An 8,611-nucleotide genomic window follows, 5' to 3' on the forward strand; every position below is an offset into this window, starting at 1 on the left:
ATAGAAATCGAGAGCGAATAATCTAATTGTTTTAGTGGAATTCTTACTAAAATTTACTTCAAATAACGGTCTCCAATTATTTCTTGACGTATTATTAAATATTGTTTGCGCCTGAAAAAGATCGCTCGGATTGAATTGCCATTTAAAATCTAAGTTGTGCGCGCAAGCGTACCAGCTTTTCCAATAATTTCAACTTTTTTGAAAGTCAAGAAACCGTAAATGTCCTTCACTTAGACTTCTCAGAAATTTAATTACCCAATTGCATCCAAATTTTCTTCCAGAACTTTGATAAAACGAAAACGACGTCGTTATTTCCAAGACGACCTTCAGCCACTGCACACTAACCACTGCATGAAGTGATTATCGGTGAGTATTCACCGATAATCACTGAGCCTGAGGCGAATAATTGTTTTAGTATAAATACACAGGTGATTATTTCAAAAAAAGAGAAAAAAAAAACATTTCAACACGAAATCATCTTCACTTACAGTGGCAAAACGACTACTGGCAGCCATTTTGTCCATCGAGGTGATTATTGGCTGATAATCCGAGATAGCGAGCCAATGAGAGCGTGCGATTTTGTATAATCACCTGACTTCGCCTCATGGGCTATTTAGATAGATAAGATAACTTTATTATATCACTTCAGGATATCTCTATTTACAAAATCTATTTACAAAATTATTATTAACACGTAATAAAAATCAAAAATGTATTATTAAAAATGCTAGAATCGAAGGAAAAAGCTGAAAACAACAAAATCAATTATTAAAACAAGATATTTTGCCGCATGGTAACATCGCGATTGGCTAGCAAATAATTGACATGTTCACTTTTATCGGTTATCCTATTAAAGATTTCTTCCGACAATTTCCAGAATCCATTAGGCGAATCAGGTTTAGATGACTTAAAGAGGTCAAGACCAGCCTTAAAGGCATTAATACTTGTTGAATTTCGCACGCGTAGTGGCAACTGGTTCCAATATTTACTAACTCTATTGCTGAAGAAGTCATGCGCTGATCTTAATGGATGATGAAAAGTGACATTAAGATTACGAGTTCGATAAGCAGTATTTGTCCCAAACATATTGTGACCATAGTCCACAAAACCGTTGATTATTTTGAAAGTCTCGATCAAGTCACCACGCATTCGACGTTCCAGTAAAGTCGTTAATCTAAGACGCTGTAACCTTTGACGATAAGGGAGTAGACCCATGCCCTCAACTATCCTCGTAAACTGTCTTTGGCAGTCCTCATTTTCCATTATAATGCCTCAGTTTCCGTGTCTTGCGGTTGGGGCCCAAACCTGCACTGCATATTCCAAATGGGGTCTGACAAAAGCTTTGTAAAATGTTATCAGCACTTCTGGTTTCCTAGATACAACATTCCTAATGATCCATGACGTCATTTGTTTTGCTTTTCCGATCATTCTTCGTAATTGTTCCTGCCAACAAATGGTATCACCAGCTGAAACAACCACTCGTAGATCTCTTTCCTTTTCAAGCACTTGCAAGCGTGTATGGCCCATCATGTAGTTATTTTTAGGGTTGTCTTTACCAATATGCAAAACGCTGCACTTTGATTCATTAAATTTCATTTGCCACACGTCAGCCCAATGGGATAAGCAGTGTAAGTCCGACTGAATGGTTGCAGGTGATCGTGCGTTTCCTATTAACTTTGAGTCGTCGGCAAATAACGTGGTTGTATTTGTTGTGATAGCAGGCATGTCATTAATAAACAAAAGAAACAACAAGGCCCCAAAACGGAACCTTGAGGCACTCCAGATAATACGGATTCCCATGTGGATAATTCGTCGCCTACACGGACTGCCATTGTTCTACCAGTAATAAAATTACGAATAATGTTGTTACATTGGCCGGTTATTCCATATGCTTTTAACTTCAACAGGAGTCGCTCATGTGGAACTTTATCGAACGCTTTCTGAAAGTCCAAGTAGACTAGGTCTACTACATCCCCATCCTCTAAAATAGTATTGATCTCACGCACTGTTTCCAAAAGATTAGAGAGACACGACTTGCCGTGGACAAAGCCGTGTTGGTATGGGCTGAGGTTGTCACGCACGTGGGTGTAGAGATGTCTATAAAGTAATTTCTCGAATACTTTACATAAAATGCAAGTAAGAGAAATAGGTCTATAATTGCATGCATCATTGAGTGAACCTTTCTTATGTAAGGCAGTAACTATTGCGCGCTTCCATGGGTTGGGGATGCAGCAAGTCCTTGCAACAGCTTGAAAGAGAACTGTAACGGCGTTGACAAAGTTTTCATTTTCAGCTAGAGTTTTTATGATCACAGGATGTAGACTATCCGGTCCAGCCGCTTTATGGACGTTGAACGAATTCAGCTGTTGTGCGACTTCCTCCTTTCCTACACTGAATTCATTTATTTGTTCCGCCATATTCTCGAGAACACAATTTTCATTTAGAGCTTCCTCTCTGGTAAAAACGGAAGCAAATGACTCCACTAGTAAATCAGCAGTCTCCTTGGGGCAAGTAGTAGTTTGTCCATTAGCTTTTCGCAAGCAAGATACTGTTTTATTCGACTTCTTTTTGTTCCTTAGATACGCAAAAAGTTTGCTTGGATTTTGTTTACACATTTTTAGAGAGTTTTTTTTCATAATCTTCTTTAAGTTTCCGTTCTACAAATTTATATTTTTCTTCAAATTCAAGGGCAGAAGTGAGATTGAAATGAGACGGAGAAATGTTGAAAGTTTGCTACCCATTGTTCTTTTCCTTTCGTGCACGACGGAGTTTCGAACCCTCCCATGGGACTTTGCTTATTGGTATTCCTTCTTTTGTAGTTTTTTGTACTAAAATTGGGACACTATGATGAATTGCATGTAGTATTTTACTTTCGAGTTCGCCGCACATGATGTCAACACAGTGGAGTGCCTCTTCAGAGTAAAACCAATCTATCTGCCGACCAGTACTAATTAACCTAGGAACGTCACATTTAGCCCAGTTAAATTTCTTAGAAGCCAGATATTCCACATTATCATACAATTTCACTTCCAGTATTGCTGTTAGATGATCACTTCCACGCAGTGGGAGACCTAAAGTAAAGTGCTTGATAATGTCAGAGTCAGAGGTTAATATTTGATCTAGCGTAGATTCCTGCATTTTGTTATCAACTATCCGCCTTCTTGTGATGTCGTCAGTGATATGCCATGTGAGACCACAAGAAACAAAACAGTCAATGTACTTCTTTTGATTTAACAATCTCCTATCAGAAGTATCAATGGGTCCACGCACTGTTCCGTTCGACCAACAAACATCCGGAAGATTGAAATCACCCACCAAAATTACTTGATCAAAGTCGCTAATAGGTAGCTTGTGTAGTTCAGACCTCACGGCTATATCGTGTTCTTCAGTGGATGATGGTGACCGATAGAGACAAACAATGTTTACATCGCCACTATTCAAGAATACTTTAACGCCCAACGAGTCACGTAAAGAGAATGTTTCCAAGATTTGCGCATTATATCTCATGTGTACATAAATACATGAACCGCCACCGTGTGTGTCCCTGTCGTTTCTAAAGATTCTGTAATTAGGTATTGCAAGCTCAGCATCAAAATATTCTGTAGAGAAGTGAGTTTCTGTTATGCAAATAATGTCAATATCACTAGAGTTTACAATGCATTTAACTTCACCAAGCTTGTTAAACAGAGAACAAGCATTGGTATAAAAAATCTTTAAGTCGCGATGCGGCAAGGATCATTTATGAGAAGTGCCAATATCATTGTGAGTAACAGGCCAGCTAGGCCAGCTGGTAGCGTTCCTAGCTGAAGTATTGCATGTACTAAATCTAGTAACGTGTGCACCAGACACGTTTTGTCGACTGTCACGCCGTTTCTTCCTAGCCTCAAATTCCAATTTCCTCTCACTTTGAGTGAGATCCCTATTAAACCAGTAGATTTTATCTTCCAATTTCACGTTCCTCTTAGCAATAAGTTCAATGACAGGATCCTCTCTACAGAACACTACACGCATTGGCCTGCAATTGGAGCTCTCGTGGTTGGCCCTAATTTCGCCTAAACGCATTATTTTGGCAGGTTTCTCTTGAAGACCAACTTGGTTAGATATTCTTTCAAACAAGGTTGTATCAAATGCTCTGCGATCATCCGCTACTTCTGACTGAGACTCCGGCAACCCTTTAATAATTATATTACATCTTCTTTTATGGCGCTCGCTACTCTCTCGGAGTACTCTATGATATCCTGTGTCGATAATTTCTGATTCCAGTTTGCGGTTCCTTTCTGACACAGCTTCAGAACTTTTTTGGAGAGCATCTTGCACAAGCATAGGCATGACTTCTTTAACAAGTTTCTCCGTTACATCTGAAAGCTGGTTCAGCATTGTGGAATGGTTGCTTACCGAATCGTTCTGATTCAATGCTTCAGGTTCGACGTCGACATCCTTGTTTACCCAAACAGGTTTAAATGAAATGGCACATTCGGGGCATAACCAGAATATGACAGCCAACGCTTTCTTCGTTAATTCTCCTAGGTCAGTACAAACCGAGTGATACCAAGTTCCACAATTTGGGTTTGAACACGATATCCAGTTAAGCGCAGGACCCGCACCTTCCTGCTGTTTACACAATTGACATTTTTTTAACGGTTCCTGCCGTGTGGAGAGTTTTCCATCGGTGATACTTGATTTATCTAAACATTCATGTTGGCAAAGTCCGTCTATGAGTTTCCTAGGTCCTTTCCCGCATTTTGAACAAGTTCCGCGCTTACTGGATTTGGTCATTGTGTTTCAAGATGGCGAAATGACCAGTTGCGATGTTACGACAATAAAATTGCTGCAGACGGTCGATGAAAACTCAGTTGCTAGAGTTTGCAGTTCCAATCTTAAAACAACAGGGAAACTAGGTTAAAATAGGTCGTTATTGTAAACGTTCGGCTGGTCGAACGAAAGCGTCAGGTTATTCCACCAAGCAAAAACCAGCAGCAAAACCCATTTACCCGTAGCCCTTGCGGGCGACGGGTATAATTGGCGGCCGACCGAATTCAATATGACGCTCTCTCATTGGCTCATATATAATTTGTCGCAGCGACTTGTTGCCGAAGTGTACACATGCACTGTGGGACAACTCTGCTTTCGCTAACTTTGTCGCAAACTGGTTTGAATTCGTGCAACTGATCGCAGCGAAAAAAATCTGCCGCAGCAACAATGATTTTCTCAAAATTAACCTTGTCACACGAGGCGAACTGTTGCGGCGACCCTTCTACGCGACGTGTCGCAGCGACTTATCGCCTAGCATGTCCCGGCGTTTATGAAGTACGTCAGCACTTCAGGGTAAATCTTCATTTTCTCCCCTAAATGAAGCGCCGTCCCTATCAGTGTCATTTTTGGGGAACTGCCAAACCCTTTTCATATTAAAAAGGTTGAAAAAGACACAAAGTGATTACAATAACGTGAATTTATATTTTGAGATGACTTTCTCTTGCCGTCGCAGTCGTCTTTGTTTAAGTTCCCTGAGCAACTTATGCGGTTGCGAAAGAAGGCTGAAAAAAAAGTACGGCTTCATTAAAGAGTCCTGGTCTTCGTCAACCTTTGACCACCAGTGTAACATGGGGTTCAAATCTCGTTCAACGCGAAATTTACCGAGCCGCGAAAAATTTGAGTATATACTTAAACAGTGAAATAATATAGCACAAAAAGACGATTTTAACTCAGTCATTTATTCCTGCAAAGATCACAACATTTTTGGGCGCAAATTCCGCGCGAATTGCTCGGAGGTGAACAGCAAAAGATGTCCTTGAGTTTGACTAGCCAATCAGCGCTCGTGTTCAATGCTATCCACTGTTTTCGTATTTACTAAAAATACATATCTCAATTTTATACGAGAATATTCATATTAAATAGTCAACTTATAGAAATGAATTGAAAGAAAAACGTATTATAGTACGTACTCAAGAACTACAAATTAAACGAGGCGGTTGAAATGAATTTATCAAGCGCATAGTGTTTTAATAGAAACGTAACTGATCCAGAGTTTCAAATAATTCAAATGAAACGAGGCAATCAGTCTTTGCGTGATACCTTTCGTAAACGTGACACGTAATCTATCAGACTGAATTTCCTGTTCCTGACCTTGAGCAACCGTCAAAAGCAAATGTATAATGAAGCTTATAATGATGCAACAAAAATTTTTGCAAAGAAAAGTAACCGAAGATCATGTACAATTTCTAGCTTCGAACCGAAGAGATCACTCGAGCCATGTTGTAGATCAAGTCTTCATTAATTTATTTTTCAAACCCCTATCAAGTTATCAAGTGAGACTAGTCAAAGATTAACATCACATCTCCCTCCCCCAAATCGAAAACTGTCATTTACTTGAAAAATACATGAAGCAAATTGGAACTTAAAAGGAAAATAACAAAAAGAAACAAAACAAAAATAGACAAACAAAATAAAGAAGACTCTTTCCTAAAAAGTATCCATTGTCTCTCAGTTGTTGCGCACAACAAATCGAGTCTCTTAGGGGATCTTAAAATTCGTCCAGATCTGGTGCGCACAGCATTATCTTTCGGGCTTTCAAGAACTGGCCGTTCGAGTCTTCCTGGATCTGGGGAAGCTGGTTCCATTTCCAGGTTGCCGATATCCTCATCGGGCTTGTTCTTTTCCTTTGACATGGGCTGGAACTAAGGCAGAAGGGCTGACCTGTTTCTCCGTAAGAGGCTGCCTGAAGTCTCTACTGTGTAAGAGCGCGGCTGATCCGACTGCTAGACCCTGACTGTGCCTGGCTTGTTTTCACCTTGGACCCACACTCTATCGCCGGGCTCCAGTGGGTGTAACTCCTTGACGCCGTGCCGTGCGTCGTAATACTATTTTTGCTTGATCTTTCTTTCACTTTCCTCTCGCTTCCAGTTCGAATCTGACGGCCGAATAGTAGTTCAGACGGGTTCTTTCCACCTTGCAGGGGTGTGGATCGATATGCAAGAAGAGCTTTCGCAGGGTCACTCTCCTTCTGCAGCAAGTTCTTCGCTGTTTGATTAGCTCTTTCCACTTCTCCATTGGATTCGGCATAGAGGGGACTACTGGTAACATGTTTGAATTCCCAGTCTTTGGCAAATTTGGCAAACTCGGCCGAGTCGTACTGGGGGCCGTTGTCCGAGCGTTCCACCTCCGGTATACCATGTCTTGCAAACACAGATTTAAGGGCACGTATCGTTTCAGATGAGGCGAGTGATGCCAAGTAATTGACCTCGATGAACTTCGAGAAATAGTCCACCACGATCAGATAGGGGCGTTTCTTGACATAGCAGATGTCAACGCCGATCACTTGCCACGGTCTGTCCGGGACTACGCTTGGAATCATGGGCTCTTTCTTGTTTATTCTTCGCTCGGTACACTTGCGGCACTGCTTCATGCACTAGGTCTTCAATTTGACGACTAAGACCTGGCCACCATAACGCTCGTTTCGCTGTTTCTGTGCACTTCGTAACGCCTTGGTGGCCCTCGTTAATGCGGTCGAGCATCTCCAGTCTTAGGGACGTTGGGATGACGATCCTTTCAGCTTTGAGAAGCAATCCGTGGACAACCGAAAGTTCATCCTGGATTTTCCAATAGCGTTTAAGAGCGTCTGGTACTCTGGTTCGGTCTGGGCAGCCTTCACTGCAGTATTCCTTCACATTTTAACAGACTTCGTCCTCTTCTTGTTTTTCTTTTATTTGCTCGAGCCGTGTGTTTGAGGCTGGGAGGGAGGCAAATACATGTTGAACGTATAAATCGATCTCCTCTTCAGTACTCGACTGCCTATCCTGCTGCTCTACAGGTGCTCTTGATAGCGCATCAGCAGTAATCAGGCTCTTTCCGAGAACGTGGGACACTGTGAAGTCGAATCTTAACAGGCGCATATGGAGTCGTTGGATCCGTGGTGACATTTTCTTCCAAGTTCTTTGAACCAAGGATTGGAACCAGAGGCTTGTGATCGGATTCTAATTGGAACCGCTTTCCGATAAGGTAATCTGCCAATCTCTCGCAAGCCCAGGTAGTGACGAGGGCCTCTTTTTCAATCTGGGCGTATAGTGTGTGACAATTGCTAGGGCCAAGATTCCATTACCCAAGAGTAAGAATGTCCAATTTAGCGTTAGAAAAGTGTCAATTTTGAAACGAAGTTTTGCGGGAAAATGTACAATAGACCAAATCGACTATTAACTCAATATTGTACCCAATTCAAATCTCCGGGGTTAGGATTCTTTGTGTATGGTATTGGAATTTTAACACAGCATTCACATTTAAATGATATGGAAATTCCTGGAACAAAACGTTATATTCCCAAAGGGTTTGAATTGGGAACAACATTGAGTTAGCCAATTTGGTCTGTTGTTTATTCTCCCGCAAAACTTTGTTCAAAAATAGAAACTTTTCTGACGCTGATGAGGATGGGGCCTGGAACCAAACAAATGGAACGTTCCTTACTTTAAAGTTTGGATGTTGATTTTCTGATGTTTTGTCACAGAGGGACCGGGCCGAAGCAAAATAATGCAGTGAAACGGGCGATTTCTTAGAACTTCTAAGGCCCGGTTTCAGACTCCGTACTTTACATGAGCCGAATCGAATTCGAATTTAGACCGAC

The sequence above is a fragment of the Montipora foliosa genome, chromosome 9, assembly GCF_036669935.1.
Source record: "Montipora foliosa isolate CH-2021 chromosome 9, ASM3666993v2, whole genome shotgun sequence".
In the NCBI taxonomy this organism is placed as follows: Eukaryota; Metazoa; Cnidaria; class Anthozoa; order Scleractinia; family Acroporidae; genus Montipora; species Montipora foliosa.